Source organism: Fundulus heteroclitus, unplaced genomic scaffold (assembly GCF_011125445.2).
Source record: "Fundulus heteroclitus isolate FHET01 unplaced genomic scaffold, MU-UCD_Fhet_4.1 scaffold_65, whole genome shotgun sequence".
Taxonomy (NCBI): domain Eukaryota; kingdom Metazoa; phylum Chordata; class Actinopteri; order Cyprinodontiformes; family Fundulidae; genus Fundulus; species Fundulus heteroclitus.
This window is the reverse complement of record NW_023397088.1, coordinates 400,014-418,994: the sequence shown is the minus strand read 5'-3', so window position 1 is coordinate 418,994 and position 18,981 is coordinate 400,014. Positions and strand designations below refer to the sequence as shown.

The following is an 18,981-nucleotide window of genomic DNA, read 5'->3' as shown; positions in this document are numbered from 1 at the left end:
CCAGATGTCTCCAGTTGTTGGCACCCCGTGCTTCACTCCTGGTAAACGTTTTGGCTCAAAAGCACAAACCGACCGATTAATTCCGCTACTTGACTTATCTTTGGAACACTACAGTTAAACAATGTTATCGCTCTCTTTACTCCGAGGTCAGTCCGACCTCACTAATGTTTACCAAACTTCTTTCCAAACTTGTGAATGAACAACTCTTCATCTCCATCTTAAGGTATTTGTAACGACTACTTGTCTATGAAAGCTCAAAAGTGAACAAACAAGAGATAAATGTTAATCAAATAGTCACTTAATGAATAGTTTTACGCAGCGTTTCTCATATCCGTCCGTCCGTCCGTCCGTCCGTTGTCTTCCGCTTATCCGGGGTCGGGTCGCGGGGGTAGCAGCTTCAGTAGGGAGGCCCAGACGTCCCTCTCCCCAGCCACTTGGGCCAGCTCCTCAGGAGGAATCCCAAGGCGTTCCCAGGCCAGCCGGGAGACATAGTCCCTCCAGCGTGTCCTGGGTCTTCCCCTGGGTCTCCTCCCGGTGGGACGTGCCCGGAACACCTCTCCAGGGAGGCGTCCAGGAGGCATCCTGACCAGATGCCCGAGCCACCTCAACTGGCTCCTCTCGACGTGGAGGAGCTGCGGCTCTACTCTGAGTCCTCCCCGGATGACTGAGCTCCTCACCCTATCTCTAAGGGAGAGCCCAGACACACTACGGAGAAAACTCATTTCAGCCGCTTGTATCCGGGATCTCGTTCTTTCGGTCACGACCCAAAGCTCGTGACCATAGATGAGGGTAGGAACGTAGATCGACCGGTAAATCGAGAGCTTCGCCTTTTGGCTCAGCTCTCTCTTCACCACAACGGATCGGTACAGCGTTTCTCATATAGTAGGATAAACTGTCAATGTTTTCTCTAACTGTCGGCTGCTGCTAGGATGAAATAAATTCAGGGACTAGGCAGACACAGACTGCAGCGGGACCGTGGGGTGCAATTACTTTCCATATATGTAATCTTCGCTCTATTTCTCCACGAAAGGTTTGGACCTTCAACCAGTTTTTCCCTCTTTTAGTAACTCGGGTAATTTAGTTAGAATTGTTTATAATTCCATTCACAGTACTAAAATATAACTTACACATAAACCTTTTGTCATTATCCTTTTTTGCAATTCCAAGATTAATCAGAATGGTTTTGTTCTGCGTATACTTATCCTGTTCAATTTGCCTGTTGTAAATCTGTGGAATTTACACATTTTCTGTAAAAAAAAATTTGCTTTTACAACCATAAATACTTTATAAATCAGCATGTGCACAGTTAGGAAAACTGTTTTTTTTTTTTCCCACATCTTGTCCAACTGTTTGGATAATCGTGCAATAAGAGTTGCGTACCATTGCCAGGTGTAATGAGTTTAATCCAGAGTCATAAGCACAAAAAAAAAAGAAAGAAATGAAATGAAAGGAAAATTCCTCAGAGACAGACGGGACTCACGCTATGTTCTACCTTCTCTTGTCGTTTCCTGTTTACACATTCTTTATGAAATAGCGTATAACTCGTCTTTTTCTTTCTCATCCTTTTTATAGAGAAGTACCTAGGTTTTATCTTCCTTTTAAGTAGAATTATGGCAGAGTTAATAGGAACGTCACATTGAAACTTCAGGTCTCTTCCAAGTTTAAGATAATTCAGGCTAATGTTTGCTTCTCTTTTAATAATGATAATATTTCAGTTTCGAGAAAAAGTAACCTTATTTAAAATACTTAAAATTTTGTTTCAGCAATGTAACCCAATTTACTACTCAATAACTAGTTTAACATTGTTTATTTTCAGTTTTCTTTGCCGAGATTAGGAAATATCTGTACAGAAGTTGGGAAAACATCTAAGGTCTGTGTGTCCTCGCTAGCGAGGCAAAGGGAGCAAAAGTCCAGAACATGACACCCTGTGTTTACCAACAGAGGTCAACTGTTAAGATGAAGTTATCTGTTGATCAATGTTTGTGGAACTGTTCCCAGAAATAGCTAAATAATCTTCCACATCTTGTTCGTATAACAGTAGTTATTCCCATTTCTTTTTAATAAAAGTTGAGTTCCCTTTTTCCTAAGTTATTGCCTGGAAACCTACTTTCCTCAAAGGTAAGACCTAGATTTAAGTTATAATATTAGTTTTCTATGTCCTACCGGTATGATCACAAGCATCCATGTGACCTTAAATAATATGTTTACGCGAACAACTATTACACTAACCTTTTGACAACGTTTTGCCAGAGAGATCTATTTAAGTTACTTGAAAATTTGATTGCTTAAATCAGAGGTTGACATAAGTCTGATTTTCACTTTATAATTTATCATACCGTCTCTCCATGCTCAATTTACAGCTGTTCTTCTCGTCTTTTTTTGATGTCTTCCATCAGAAAAAGGGTGGCCAGAACCGGACAGAATCTCAATTTCTGAAAAACAGGACTGAAGACAGAACAGTTAGTGCTCTCAATCAGGACTGAGTTGTTAGTGCCAAGCATGCAATCAAAACCTGGTCCTGTCATTACTCTATTAAATCCAGTCATTGACTCTTTTTTATTTTGGCTGAGTCTGGTTACCCAGTGAGAAACTCAATTTTCAAATGAAGCATTTACAAATACACCATGTATCTTTTTACATTAGGATTTTTATAGTTATACCAAAAAAAACGGGTTGCTGTCACAGATTGATTCACTTTTACCCAAGGTTTTAATTACTGAAATAAAATACTCACTGAACTGAGCAGAGGCTTGTGATTTGTGTTTCTTCGCAGAATTTGTTCCAAACCACTTTAAAAATATTAGTATAATGGCAAAGAGAAGCCAGCAATAATAACAAGTCCTTCTTGTCTAAGTTTAAAGGAAATAAATAAAAGTACTTAGTTCTTAGGGTTCAATACTATTTCTGAAATTTCTTCAAACCAAATTCTTTTACTTTATGACTCTAATCTTTTTCTTGCAGAATAATTCTGTTTTCAAATACATATGTTATTGCTTTCCCAATCAACTCGTGTCATTTAATCATAACGTGACACTCTAGTGTTGAATACTTAATTTGTTCTGTAATGCTCAAAACCTGCTATCCTCTTCTTACAAGTGCCTATTTCCGAATTAACAGTACATGAGGTAATTAATTACTTTGTCATAGGAGAACCCATCGTCTTTATTATTCAACACTCTGCTGGTTTACCTTCAAAGAAATAAAATAAAATGTTAACTTTACTGAGGAAGGGGAATTTTCTGTTAATAATTACACTGGACAATTTAATTTTAGCCACTTATGTAATTTTGTTACTTTATAGTAACTGGTTGCCATTCTCAATATTTGTTTTACTTTACTTCCAGAATTTATTGAATTGATTGGATTGTGCTAATTCTTGTGGTGGACCTTCAGTTGCTGGGTTTTCACAAATATCAGTGTGCTGCAGCTCTTTTTCCTGGTCATTGTCAACGGATGTGGAGACCGCTTCCTTTGCTCAGCCGTGTTTCCTGACGGCCTGAGCGTCCTTCGCTGCTCCATGTCTGAGCAGGCATTGAGCCAGTGCTCTGGAATCCATACAGGACTCCCGCTGAGGAAGATTTTGTTCTGGTTCTCCGTGTTGACAAACCTCAGGTTATACCATCACCAGTCAGCTGCTTCATTAGGCATGTCTCCTTCAGTGCCATTTCAGTATGTGCAACCCTTTTCATCAGATCCACCATTTAGAGATTTATGAGTTGATTCCGTAAGTTTTCTTATGTTCTATTTTGTTCATTACTTCCTCTGCACCAAAATTAACCAATTATCTGAAGTCATTTTATAATTTTGGATGTTATCACATAAATTCACAGAGGTTTCCCAATGGCAAAATAATTAAATCACCATCTTACTTCTCACTCTAAGTTATTTTATTTTATTATTTTTAGTAAGGATGACAATTATCACAACCTATTCTTTGACAACTCTAATTCTATTCAAATTAGACCTTATTAATCACTGTTAATGCTGCAATATTTAGCTGTAGCTTACATTAAACTTGTATTTTAATAATCAGTCCCAATGGTGAACCAACCAAAAGAGAACTAATTTTAGAAGTACCTTTTGATCACAAGCCTCCTTTTCAGTTTCCCGTTTAAGTTATTGTTTTTTATCCAGATTTCCCATATTCTTTAAATTTTATGGTTTATTGATTCATAGTGATTCGACAGACGTCAAATATGTTGGGGCCCTGTTTTTTCTAGGGTCGCCCATGTGCAGTCGGGAGTCTCAGCCCCCCCTTCTGCTGCTCTCCTCTCCTCTCTGCAGTTTGCTCTGAGAGCTCTGCAGCTCCTGGTATTGTGTCAATCATGGAATTTAGGAGAGGAGAGACACAACCACTTCCAAAGTTTTTGCATAACCGCAAAGTTCAGTAATATTTACACTTTAATTATCTAAACCATTAACTCAAGTATATGTTACCGTAAATATACCAAAAGTCTAATGATCATAGTTCTTAAGACATCATTATCACATAATACACAGACATCATTAATGGTGTTCCTCTTTTTTCTTCTCTTTTCTTTTTCTCCACCCATACTCCTGATACTGACGAAGGCTTATGGATGATGATTCTTTTTAATAAACCTCACAATTGAGTTCCAGTCTGACTGACACCCCAGTATTCCTAAGAATTTAGTACAATCCAATGCATAATCTTAAGGCAATTCGCCAACATTCACTTCAGTCCGGACTTTTGTGAATACTGAGACATCAGGCATTGTGGACAGCTAAAACTTATGACCTTTGTTTACACTAATAAATTCTCGTTGATCCATTATGTCATTACGTTAATAATGCTTATCAACATTATTATTAAAACATTAGACATTAAAACGTCAGACAACTGTCGATAAACCACCTTCACAACATAGATTAAACATTTACACAAAATACCCCTAAACAACACTTAGACAAACGTACACAAACTTTTGTATGCTATAGATAGTCTTGCCGGCATTTATTCTATTGATTACTAAGGTTAAACAGTTTTGTGTTTCTATAAGTTGCTTATCAGCAATTATCTAAAAGCATGCCTGTGTGTGTCTGCTGTCACACAGCGAGTTTGCTCTGCATTACGATTGAAGTAGCTGTTAATGCTTAAAGCCAAACATGCAATGTTAATACCTTATCACATGCATTTCACACATTCAAATAACCCCATACATCACATCACATCACACGTCCAATTAAACCTCCATTCTAAGTAGGCTTCAACTCAAACTCAAAATCAGTGATCGGTCCAGTAAACCCAAATGACGACAGAAGGGCTATTAATGGGTTAATGTTCTTTGAACAGAGTGAGTTTAATTTGGCAAACGAGAAGGGTTGCCAAGGAGGTACCAAAGGGTTAAAGCAGAGCAAAAGTAGGCTCTCACTGACATTTTGGGGGGGGGGGGGGGGGGGACGCTTAATACAGCAGCTCAACAAATACACACACCCTGGTCCAGCAAAATCTTCTTACGGAAAAATAAAAGTTTTCATGCACTCATCAAATATGACAAATTTTACCCTTACTTCAGACAATGCGAATTTTAACAGAAGAACAAAGATACAACAAACAAACTCAGTTCAATACATGCGTTTTAGTCAAACAGAGCTCTTGTATTGACTCACAAATAGACGTCTCATGCACACGCATCTCAAACACTCTCACTCCTGATCGCTCATTTCTGAATCATTTCTCTCATCTCACTTCTTTGGGAAACTAGTGGCTTTCCTGGTGGTCCAGATGTCCAATTCTCTTATTTTATATGTGTGCGCACAGTGAATTTTGGCTTGTAATTTTAACGGACCCATAATACAAGGAGAAAAACAAGCGTAAAAAAAGTTCATACTGCACGTGCTTTAGACAGGCCTGCTATGTCAAATTTTATGAGGTTTTCACCTTGTTACCTAAACCAGAGTACTCAAAACCAGACTGCAGTTAAGGCCACACAGATGATCCGAGAGAAACCTCATTTCTCTTTCTCCAAGCAAAAATCTGCATGCATTTCTATGTCAAATTTGATAGGAGGTTTTCACCTCGTTACCTAAACCAGACTGCAGTTAACTTCTTTAAGGCCACACGGATAATCCAAGAGAAACCTCATTTCTCTTTTTCCAAGCGCTTACAACTTCTGGGCCCCGGCCAACAAAATCTGCATGCATTTCAAAACAGGCCTACTATTTCAAATTTAATCTGAGGTTTTTTCTCACCTCAAAGCCTAAACCGGAGATCTCAGCTTCACAAAACAACTTCAGTTCGGTCCGATCTTTCAAATACTCGCACGTACAAACGGGTGCGAGCTAGAGAGAACGGCTTACTCAGAGGCTTCACCTCTTAAGACTCCGACCAGCCCATGTTTCTAAAATCACCCTCACGATGATTTTTTGATTCTAAAAAGTTATATATATTAGAAAACTTCAGCTTAAACCGTCATGGTCCGATCCATTTTCTATTCGTCGTCATACTAGCGTTTTCTAACGAGACGTACGATTAAAGCGGCTGGGAGTAACAAGTCACTTCATTAAGATTGTCGAGTTTGTCAATTGTGTTGGAATCCACGTTCCTCATCTTTTCGTATTTTATGACAATCCATTTTCCGCGGAAAATTACAGCTGGTGGTCACAAAAAGAAGCAGCAATGCCTCACTTGTCTTGCCTTTAAAATCAATACACTCTTTCCAAAGCAGAACCTCTGTGTGGCAAATCTTATGTTAAAAAAAATAAATAAATAAATAAAATAAAGAGAGAGGTATGCTTAACTTACCTCCTCTTTTCTGTTTCTCAATGGGTCCCGTTTTGCCACTGGAGGTAGGTGCTGTGGAAAGCCTTTTTTTCCTCTCCCTTGTTTTGCCCCACGTTGGGCGCCAATTATGTGGGAGAGGACTTAACCTTAAAAAACAGACAGACGAGACCAGACACCACAGCTTCTCTTCAGTGACCAGCAGGGGGATTCGTTTATTCTGGACTTACAATCATCTTCATTTCACAGAAGTCCCAACAATCCCAACAATATGGGGTAACTTTCAGCCTTTATAGGGATACAGTATGACGTAAATAGGAACATGACATCTTACTGTGTACAGGCGCTGCTCTGGACCAAAAGCCCTCCCTCCCTAGTTGGAGGGGTGTGTGTGTGAAATGGTGTGTGTGCTATTCCATTTCTAGGAAGTCTTATAAACAGAACTTTGGAAAAAGACAGAAACAGAGTAAGAGCCAAGAGTAGTTTAACTAAAGTTCCTTTGGCCTTACTTTACCTTGTTGTGATTCAGTACAAATATTCTAGAACTAATCATTCCTTGGGCAGTGATTTCTGTTATTAAGACAACCTGGATTCAATCTTGGCAATAATAAAAGATGAATTCGTCCATAAGACCTGGTTATATTTAATTACAAATAGGATTTCCTCCCCCCCCCCCCCCCCGCTCTCAGGTAAAACACTCGTCAACAGAGAGGCTTGAACTAAAACTGAAACTGAAGGGGGTGGAATGGTTCTCCAACGACAGCGCTAATTGGGCATATACATCAGAAAAGGTATTCATGAGTTGTGAAGTACTGTTGGGGGGACCGGAGGCTGACGAAAATGCACATATCTCGGGGACTCCTAGTGTTAAAGTATGTGATGCTTGTTAAAAGAAAATAGAACTGCACACGATGATAAATTAAATGTATGCACAGCTAAAGAGCATGTTGGCACGGTATGTTTGTTAGTTGGGTTTAGGAGGTATAGGCTGTAATTAATTTTCTTTCACCCTTTCTCACTCTCCAGACTTTCTTAGTTCTCTGTCTTCCTTTATCTTATTTATTTGCTTCTTTCCTGAGGAACAGAGAATCACAACCACTTCAAAATAATCTTACCTAGGTCTGTGTACAGTATATCTATTCCTATAAGGAAAGAATGTCCCTATAGGAATAGGCTGCAGTTTGGCAGCAGGCCAAACTGAAGCCCCTTGTGAAGAGGAAATAAGGCAGAGCTGCCCACGGAGTCCTGACACATGCACTTTCCAACTTTAGTTTCTCACTCACCATAGGTGTGAGTGAGAAAATTACTGATAAAATTAATCAGGATCGACTTCAGCTTTGGTCTAAATGAGGAAATATACAGGTAGATTAAAACAGGGACTCAGTTGGCAATCATTAAATGTAGTCAAACAATACGTGTGCTTATGGTTTTTGTGATGCATGGTGATGTCTTCATCCTAACTGTAAGGAATCTACTTTTTTCTCAAATGTCCATCATTCTTACTCTCGTTTGGACTATTTCTTAATTAGCAGCTTGCTGCTGTCTGATATTTCAGATACTGTAATACATCCAATTTCTGTAAGTGATTATGCTTCTTTTTCTTTAACCCTAATAAGTAAAAAATAACTCCACAAAACAAAAGCTGGAGACTTAATACATCAATGCTTAAAGATGAAGAAATTATCAAATATTTTAAAGAAGAATTGGTTTCATACTTGGACTACATATATCCTCTGAGAGGCAGGGAAAGCAGTGATGAGAAGTAAAATTATTTCATTCTCATCTCATTAAAATAAGATAGAAAACAAAAAGATACAGAAATTAGAGGACAGGTTTAAGTTACTAGAAACCTCTCAGGAAGAGGAAAAGCTGGTTAAAATAAATAAAGCAAAATTTGAATTAAACAAATATATTGAAAGCAAAATAAATTTTTGACTCAAAGACTTCGAATAGAAAACTTTGAACATAGCAATAAGTCAAGAAGCTTTGAAGCTAATCAGCTAAACATAAACAAAAAAACAACAACTGTATTTGCAGTTGCAGACTCAACTGGTAATACATCATATGATCCTGAAAGTATGAACACCTTCCGAGATTTCTACAAATCTTTATACACATCACATATAAATCCGTCGGATAGACATCAAGCAATGTCTGGATAAAATAACTCTTCCTAAATTATCAGGGACTCAAACAATGACCCTAGATTCACCACTGACAACAGTTGAAATTCAGCTCTAAAAATCATGCCTATTAAAAATGCTCCAGGTCCAGTTGGATTCCCAGCTGAGTTTCATTAAGAAATCTGGAATATTCTGACAACATTCCATGGAATGTTGCAGGAAACTCAGAAAAATGGCAGATTCCCAGTTATATGAATTCTGCTACCTCCTGCTTAAGCAAGGCAAAGATCCTGATTCCTACCAGCTACCATGCCATATACCTCATTAACGTGGATATTAAAATAGTCTTGTTGCTACTTTGGTCCTTGCCCACAAATCATGACACTGGGCAGCCAGTCAGAGTTCTGATTCACAAGCGCGACAGAAGTACCAGTCCTGACCGGGATGTGCACTGACCTGCTGCTCAACTGTACTCAGAAATGTATGAAACAGTTATTGAAATGAGTGCGCCTGATTTCGTTCACTCAAATGATTTATTCTTTTGAGGAAATCATTAACTATACAACACTATTGTTTAGTTGTGGGCTTATGCCTTGATCTTTTGGCCTTGCACCCAGACTATTCCTGGGTGGACTGCAGGTGGGTTTATTCTGATTTCTAATGATATCTTGTTTGTTGGACTCGCTGACCTGGTTGTCACTGTTTGAAATCATGTGGAGAGTTGTGTCATTCCCAAATTCGTTTACCTCCACATTTACTTTAGTCGATGAATTTTCTTCTCCACATGAGCTATTTTTTGAATAAGCTTGCCAAAGTCCTCTAAGGTGAAGGGGGGCATCTTGTGAAGATTAGCTGACATTGGCTGGTCTTTTCTCAGGGTGCAAACTTGAAGAAATAATAACATAAATGGGCAAATCCTCAAGTCACTTATCTCAAATAGCTTTGTCAATATTTAATAGTTTTGGCCAAGAGATATAAATTTAAAAGCAGAAAAAAATCTTAACAAGCATGCAGGGAGCAGAGGAACAGAGGCAGAAAAGACTGTGTAGGTGGAGAGCAGAAGCAGAAGGTAGCTGAGAAATCAGGTAGATAGACTTGCTCAGAGTACTTGCAAGGCTGAAAGGCAAACAGGTCAGGATCAAGAATCAGAAGAAGGAATGCTGGAATAAGTCTCACACAATGGCTTGAAACAATCTGGCACTGATGTCTAGTCTTAAAGCTGGTTAAATACTAGTGGGAGCAGGTGGAACAGATCTAAGATGATGAGGAATGGCCGGAGCTAAGCAGGTGTGTGACATGAGTAATCAATTCAATTCAATTCAATTTTATTTATATAGCGCCAATTCATGAAACATGTCATCTCGAGGCACTTTACAAAGTAAAAATCAATCATATTATACAGATTGGTCAAAAATTTCCTATATAAGGGAACCAGTTGATTGCTTCAAAGTCCCGACGCGTAGAGCCACATGGAGAGTCGTCTGCATTGTCCATGGCTTTGCAGCAATCCCTCATACTGAGCAAGCATGAAGCGACAGTGGGAAGAAAAACCACCCATTAGCGGGAAGGAAAAATCTCTAGCAGAACCGGGCTCAGTATGAACGGTCATCTGCCTAGACCGACTGGGGGTTACAGAAGACAAAGCAGAGACACAACAAGACAGACAGAAAAGCACAGAAGCACACATTGATCCAGTAATCTGTTCTACATTAAATGGTGATAGCAGGTGATCTGTCTTCTCTGGATGATGTCACAGTTAACAGAACGTCAGACCAGGTGTACCTACTATGAAGAAAAAAGAGAGAGAGCAAAAAGTTAAAAGCTGACATTTCAATGTAATGCAATGCAAAACTAGAGAACAGTAGACTGGAGAATAGTAGAAGTCAGTAGAGTGAGAAAAATAGGCCCTGATGTCCTCCAGTAGTCTATGCCTATAGCAGCATAACTATAGAGGTAGCTCAGGGTAACATGAGGCACTGTAACTATGGGCTTTGTCAAAAAGGAAAGTTTTAAGATTAGTCTTAAAAGTAGACAGGGTGTCTGCCTCACGGACCAAAACTGGGAGTCGGTTCCACAGGAGAGGAGCCTGATAGCTAAAGGATCTGCCTCCCATTCTACTTTTAGAGACTCTAGGAACCACCAGCAGACCTGCAGTCTGAGAGCGAGGTGCTCTGTTTGGAACGTACAGGGTAATCAGAGCTCTGATATATGATGGAGCTTGATTATAAAGGGCTTTATACGTTAGAAGAAGAATTTAAATTCTATTTTTGATTTAACAGGAAGCCAATGAAGGGAAGCTAACGTTGGAGAAATATGATCCCTCTTTTTGATTTTCATTAGAACTCTTGCTGCAGCATTTTGGATCAGCTGAAGACTTTGAACTGCATTTTGTGGACTTCCTGACAGTAAAGAATTACAATAGTCCAGCCTTGAAGTAACAAATGCATGGACTAGTTTTTCAGCATCACCCCTGGACAGAATGTTTCTAATTTTGGCGATATTCCGGAGGTGAAGAAAGAAAACTCTGGAAACCTGTTTAATATAGGATTTAAATGACATGTCTTGGTCAAAAACAACACCAAGATTTTTTACTTTATTACCAGAGGCCAAGTTAATGCCATCCAGATTAAGTGATTGATTAAGAAGTTTATTTTTTGAGGACTCTGGTCCAAGGATTACAACTTCTGTCTTGTCAGAATTTAAGTGCACTAAATGTAAGGTCATCCAGCTTTTGATGTCATCAAGACATGCCTGCAGTCGAAGTAACTGGTTGGATTCATCAGGATTTATGGATAAATATAGCTGAGTGTCATCAGCATAACAGTGGAAATGAATCCCATGCTGTCTGATAATTTTGCCAATCGGAAGCATATATATAGTAAAGAGAATTGGTCCAAGGACTGAACCCTGTGGTACTCCACAAGTGACCTTAGAGTTTGAAGAAGATTTATTATTAACATTAACAAACTGGAATCTGTCCGACAGATAAGATTTAACCCAGCCTAATGCTTTCCCCTTAATCCCTACAGTATGCTCAAGTCTTTGTAGGAGAATATTGTGATCAACTGTGTCAAATGCAGCACTGAGATCTAACAGGACAAGTACAGACACAAGTCCATTATCTGAGGCCATGAGAATATCATTAGTGACCTTCACCAGAGCTGTTTCAGTGCTATGATGAGCTCTGAAGCCTGACTGAAACTCCTCAAGTAGGTCATTACTTTGTAAATGTTCACATAGTTGATTAGCAACTACTTTCTCAAGAATTTTAGATAAGAAAAGAAGATTAGATATAGGTCTTTATTTACTAACTCATCTTGATCAAGAGATGGTTTCTTAAGTAAAGGTTTAATAACAGCTACTTTAAAAGCCTGTGGTACATCTCCATTTAAAGGCATACTATGCAACCGGGGTTGATTTTCCAGCGAGGCTCCCCCCAGAGGGTGAAAGTAAAAGTGCACTGTCGTAAATATGCTCAGCTGTTCTGGTTTCTCCGTCAAGCCAGGCGCGGTTGTTTTGAGCTTAGCAGACAGGCGAACACAACAAATCACCATGTCTACTAACAGTGAAAGTATGAACATGCACACAGAGAGAGAGAAACCATTCCAATGCACTGTTTCTCCTAGGAATTCGCTTACCCGACGAGCGGAGCGGGGGGGGGGGGACAAGCTGTGCGCGATGGAGGGGGGCGGGGAAAACAAGCTGTGCGTGACCGGCAGAGCGGGGGAGACAAGCTTTGCGCGACCGGCAGAGCGGGGGAGACAAGCTTTGCGCGACCAGCAGAGCAGGGGATACGGAGTTAGTTTTTTTGGGGGTTTTTTTTGGAATGTTGGCGAGGCGGTAGCGTGAGGGAAACCCTACAATGTTACTTACAATCGCATCAGCAGAAACGCGAGGTCCGCATCAGCCTTGCAGCCTTCTTTTTCTTTTAGTTCTCGCCATTCGGAAAAAGCTTGCCCGATGTTCACCCGTGTACGACTCTTCTCTCTGTCCAGAGCCCTTTACCTCATTCTTGCCTGCTCCGACATGGGCTTTCGCTGTTTTCTCACTGGTTCCCCCATGATAACTGCACAAATCTAGCAACGAGCAAGCCTTTCACTGGGGAGGTATAGCAGTTCTCGCCGTAAAGCAAGACTCTCGCGATGCACACGAGACTTCTAAGCCTGTTGATTCGGGCCGAGGGCTCCTGCAATTGCAAGTGCGGTAACTGAAAAATGTTGCATAGTATGCCTTTAATAAGGATAGATTAATCATGTCTAAAATAGGACCACTGATCAAAGGGAATACATCCTTCAACAACTTGGTTGGGATTGGGTCCAACATGCAGGTAGAAGGTTTAGATGAAGCTAAAATTTGAGATAGCTCAGAAAGCTCTATTGCCTCTAAACAGTTCAGACACTGCGCAGGTTCTAAAGATTCCTCCAGCACTGCCTCACTTACTGAAGACGAGGTAACTATGTTTGGGAGGATGCCAATTATTTTATTTTTAATGGAATCAATTTTATTTATGAAGAATCCCATAAAATCATTACTGCTAAGAGCTAAGGGAATGGATAGATCAACAGAGCTATGACTCTGTGTAAGTTTGGCAACTGTACTGAAGAGAAATCTAGGATTATTTTTTTCTCCTCAATTAATGATGAAAAATATGCTGCTCTAACTCTGCGAAGGTGCTTGTTATACAACAATAGACTGTCCCTTCAGGTTAGGTAGGATTCTTCTTGGTGTGTAGAGCGCCATTTTCCCTCCAATTTCCTAACATTGTGGTTCAAGGAACGCAGCTCTGAATTAAACCAGGGAGCCAGCTTCCTGTGAATCACCTTCTTTTTCAAGGGAGCTGCATTGTCTAATGCAGTACGCAATGACGAAGTCATACTGTTTACAAAGACGTCTATTTGTGAATGGGAACAAACAACATTGCTGCTATCTGCAGGGTATTTCTGCAATACTAATGATATTAAAATGGGGACAGACTCTTTAAAGTTTGAGGCAACATTGTCCAATAAAGATCTACTATAGTGGAACCCTCTTTTGGGGGTGGAAAACTCAGTTAGATTAAACTCAAATGTTATTAAAAAATTATCAGATAGGACAGGGTTGTGAGGAAATACTGTTAATTCTTCACAATCAATGCCATATTTAGCACAAGGTCTAAAGTATGGAGCCGAGAGTGCGTTGGTTAATGCACATTTTGAGCAAAACCAATTGAATCTAGGATAGTTTTAAAGGCTACACTAAGGTTATCACATTCTGTGTCAACATGAATGTTAAAATCCCCCACTATAATAACCTTGTCAGTGTTTAACACCAAATCAAATAAGAAGTCTCACAGCTTATCCAAAAACTGAGAGCCAGGGCCTGGTGGAAGATACAAAACGACAAACAGAAGAGGTTTCATCGCTTTGCAATGTGGATGAGGGAAACAGGGTTAAATGTTCAAAAGAAATGTAGTTATTAGTTGGCCTGGGGCTACTTAATAAATCAGACTGAAAGATGGTTGCCACTCCTCCTCCTCTTCCCATAGATCTGGGAATGTGGAAATTTGAATAACTGGAGGGAGTTGACTCATTTATACTAACGTAGTCCTCTTGTAGCCAGGTTTCTGTGAGACAAAATAAATCAATCTGATTATCAGAAATCAATTCATTAACTAACAAAGTCTTTGGAGGGAGAGACCTTATATTTAATAGACCACATTTAATTGTTTTATTATTTGGTTCAAGGTGAGCTGTATTGATTTTTATTAAATTTTTATGATTTGTTCCTTTTAGATCAGTTTTTGATCTGTTAAGTTTTGGCCGTGGGAAAGACACCGTCTCAATAGGATAATGGATGGGTTACAGCACAGAAGCTGCAGAGAGGTGTGTTAAACTACGGCTCTGCTTCCTGGTCTGGACCCTGGGTTGTCAGCATTTAGGAGAACTAATAAATCCAGGCAAGATTCCTAGAAAGAAGAGCTGCACCATCCAAAGTAGGATGGATGCCGTCTCTCCGGATCAGACTAGGTTTTCCCCAGAAAGTTCGCCAGTTATCAATGTAGCCCACGTCGTTTTCAGGACACCACCTAGACAACCAGCACTGAATGATGACATGCGGCTAAACATGTCATCACTGGTCACATCAGGCAGGGGACCAGAGAAAATTACGGAGTCCGACATTGTTTTAGCAAACTCACACACTGAAGCAACACCAACTTTAGTGACCTCCGATCGCCGTGACCAGGTGTCATTACTGCCAGTGTGAATAACAATCTTACTGTATTTACACTTATCCTTAGCCAGCAGTTTCAGGTAAGATTCTATGTCACCCGTTCTGGCCCCTGGTAGGCATTTAACTATGGTCCCTGGTGTTTCTAGTGCCACGTTTCTGACTATGGAGCTCCCAATAATCAGGGTCGGCTTCTCAGCGGGTGTGTCACTGAGTGGGGAAAACTTGTTAGAAATGCAGACGGGTTGGTGGTAACCTGGGGGCTGAAATCTAGAGCTATGCTTTCTACGAACTGTGGTGTCATTACCGCCAGCGCGAATAACAATCTTACTGTATTTACACTTATCCTTAGCCAACAGTTTCAGTTAAGATTCTATGTGACCCATTCTGGCCCCTGGTAGTCATTTAACTATGGTCCCTGGTGTCTCTAGTCCCACGTTTCTGACTATGGAGCTCCCAATAATCAGGGTCGGCATCTCAGCGGGTGTGTCGCTGACTGGGGAAAACTTGTTAGAAATGCAGACGGGTTGGTGGTGACCTGGGGGCTGAAATCTAGAGCTATGCTCCCTACAAACTGTCACCCAACCGGCCTGGTTACCCGGCTGTGTGGGTGGAGCTTCTGGAGGACCACTAAGTGAGGTAACGCTAGGTCTATGTGACTCCGCGCTAGCATCAGCTGGTTTTTCCATAGCATGGAGCCGGGTCTCCAATTCTGACACCCTCACCTCCAAAGCTACAAAAACACTACATTTATTACAAGTACCATTATTCCTAAAGGAGGCAGAGGAATAACTAAACATCTGACACAGAGAGCAGGAGATAGGGGGAGACTTAGAAAGAGACGGAGAAGCTGAAGTAATAGTAGGAGAAGAAGCCATTGTGAAGCTAAAGCTAGGGTAGGCTAAAGCTAGGCTAGCGCCCTTTTACCACGCCAAAAAAGCAAACCGTGTGAAACACAAGGAATTCTGTGCAGCTACAGAGAAGGTTTTAAAAGTGCTTATGTGTTAAAACCAGATGTTACTGCAAGGACATTAAAGATAAAAGTGATAGAATCTGGAGCAACAGTCCGTCGTTCACACAGTGCAAACAGGAAGTGACACAATGTGCTTTACCGCAAACAGGAAGTGACGCTCCTGTTCGCGTCAGACTTGACATCGGTGCCGAGATCATGACAAACCCCAATGGAATCCCAACAACAAACTGACAGGGTTAGGGTTAGAATTCCTTGCAGTACTGCGCCACAAACTGAGGAAACCTGTCTGACACAATGTCTGTCAGAATTCCATGAAGACAGAAAACCTCTCAGGCCAAACGTTCCCTCATCTCCTTAGTGGACAGGAGTTTGGGCAGCAGAGCCAAATGGATCATTTTGGAAAACCAATTGATGGTGGTGAGAATGACACAGTAAGCGTGTGATAAAGTCCATGAAAATGTTAGACCATAGTCGGGACGGAACAGGTAAGGGATGGAGCAAGCTGGATGGGGGTTGTCTGGAGGTTTTAGCCTGATTACACTGGGGGCAGGCTACCACAAAACTCCCGCACATCGGCAGACAGAGAAGGTAAACAGAACTGTTTCTCAACAGTACGAATAGTTCTGGTAACCCCAGGATGACAAAAAATATGAGAACCATGACAGAAATCTAACAATTTTTTTCTTAAATGATCAGGAACAAACAAACGGTCCTTAGGACAACATTCTGGGGTTTGCCGATTACTAAGGGCCCCTCTAACTTCTCTCTCAAGCTCAAGCATAGCAATGGCACATCTTACAGAGTTCAGTTGAACAAAACCCTCTGCACCACCATGACTCTCTTCGTCCGCCTCGAACATCCAAGAGAGTGCATCTGGCTTAACATTCTTGGTCTGTAAGACGAAGAACAGTCAAATCGTCTGAAAAATAGTGCCCACCTCGCCTTTCTAGGGTTCAGTCTCTTGGCTGATTTGAGGTATTCCAAATTTTTATGATCAGGCCACACTAAGAAGAGGATCTTAGACCCTTCAAGTCAATGTCTCCATTCTTCTAGCGCTAACTTGACAGCTAACAGTTCCCGATCTCAAACATCATAGTTTCTCTTAGCACTAGAGAGTCCCTCAGACAAATGAGCACAAGGGTGCATCTTACCATCTTCAGCCTCCTGACTGAGAACAGCCCAAACTCCAGCACTGGAAAAATCCACTTCCAGCGCAAACTGCTTGTCTTCGTCAGGAGAGATCAGAACAGGCACAGAAGTGAACAATTCCTTATATTTTTCTGGAAGGCTTTGTCCGCCTGTTCATTCCAGCAGAACCTAGTCTTAGATTAAGTGTGGGCATGATGGGGTGAAGCCACCAAACTCTAGTTCCTGACGAACCTTCTGTAGAAGTTAGTGAACCTCTGCAACCGTTTCCGATCATTAGGGATCAGCCACTCAGTAACTGCACTGACTTCAACAGAGCACTTCGCTCTCAGACTGCTGGTCTGCTGGTGGTTCCTAGAGTCTCTAAAAGTAGAATGGGAGGCAGATCCTTCAGCTATCAGGCTCCTCTCCTGTGGAACCAACTCCCAGTTTTGGTCTGTGAGGCAGACACCCTGTCTACTTTAGAGACTAATCTTAAAACTTTTCTTTTTGACAAAGCTTATAGTTAGAGTGGCTTATGTTACCCTGAGCTACCTCTATAGTTATGCTGCTATAGGCCTAGGGTACTGGAGGACATCAGGGCCTTTTTTTCTCACTCAGTTATACTGTTTTCCAGTTTTGCATTGCTTGTCGTCATTTCACCTTTTAACTTTTTGCTCTCTCTCTTTTTTTCTTCATAGTATGTAGTGGCCTTCTATGTTCTAATAAAACAGAATTTCCACATAGGCTGTGGGTGGTAACAGGTGGTTTGATTCAGATGCACTTCAGACTTCATTGTTTTGCAAAAATGTGATTTATTTCTTGAAAAAGTATAGACAAAATATTTACTAAAAAATGTCTTGCAACATAATCAAAAACGAAAAATAATCCCAATTTACTGTTTGAAGCTCTAAAAGTTGTCAAAAAAACATTTACAAAACCTCCTGTCCACACCAGACATTTACTAAACAATAGCTCTGCACCAAGCACCCGGTGTGTTCTTCATTACTCAAATTAATGGGAGGGTCTAACAATTAACAACCTAATCTAAACAATTCCAAATATATAAATGTAATTACATATTTTGGTTATAAACTTACTTAAATATATTCTAAATACCCAAATACTTGAAGAGAGATTGACCAAAATTGGACTCTCTAAACAAGCCGTTGGATGGTTCAGTAATTATCTGACTGATCGATCTCAATGTGTCAAATCAGATAAAATTTGTTTTAATTCATTGTCACTAACTAAAGGAGTGCCCCAAGGCTCCGTTTTGGGGCCTCTACTATTTACTATCTATGTGAACAATGTTGGTCAGGATATTATAGACACTAACTACCATTTTTATGCTGATGACATGATTTTTTACAGTTTTGGAAAAAACCCTAGTGCGTGTGTCTTTACGTTACAAATTTCTTTTAATTTGGTTCAGTACAGGCTTTTAAAAATAGATCTTCTTTTAAATTCAAATCAAAGTAAAATGATGCTATTTTCAAGAAAAAAGACAAAATTGCAAAATAGCTATCCTCTTATCACTTTGCATGGGTCAGAAATAGAAAGGGTTCAATCTTTTAAATATTTAGGAATTTTAATTGATGAAAATCTAAATTTTAAACCTCATGTTGAACAATTGCTTAAAAAACTCAGACTGAAAATTGGCTTCTTCTTCAGGAATAGGCTTTGTTTCTCTTTTAAGTCGAAGAAGAGACTGGTAGCTGCAACGTTTTTACCCATTCTGGACTATGGTGACCTAATCTATATTAATGCCCCAGATCAAGTTTTAAAAATGTTAGACTCAATTTACCATG

General features: G+C 40.2%; 1 protein-coding gene and 1 long non-coding RNA gene across 2 annotated transcripts in view; one reads left to right on the top strand and one right to left on the bottom strand.

The window, feature by feature from the left end:
* The window catches only part of LOC110368152 (NLR family CARD domain-containing protein 3), a 445,883-nt gene that overhangs the window by 248,219 nt on the left and 178,683 nt on the right, over window positions 1–18,981 (top strand). The gene's annotated exons all lie outside the window — the stretch shown is intronic.
* Window positions 1,329–7,365, bottom strand: LOC118561517. Its single transcript, XR_004930100.1, has 2 exons — window positions 6,767–7,365; window positions 1,329–2,445 (listed from the first exon to the last, which is right to left on the bottom strand). It is a non-coding gene; the product is annotated as an uncharacterized LOC118561517 (long non-coding RNA).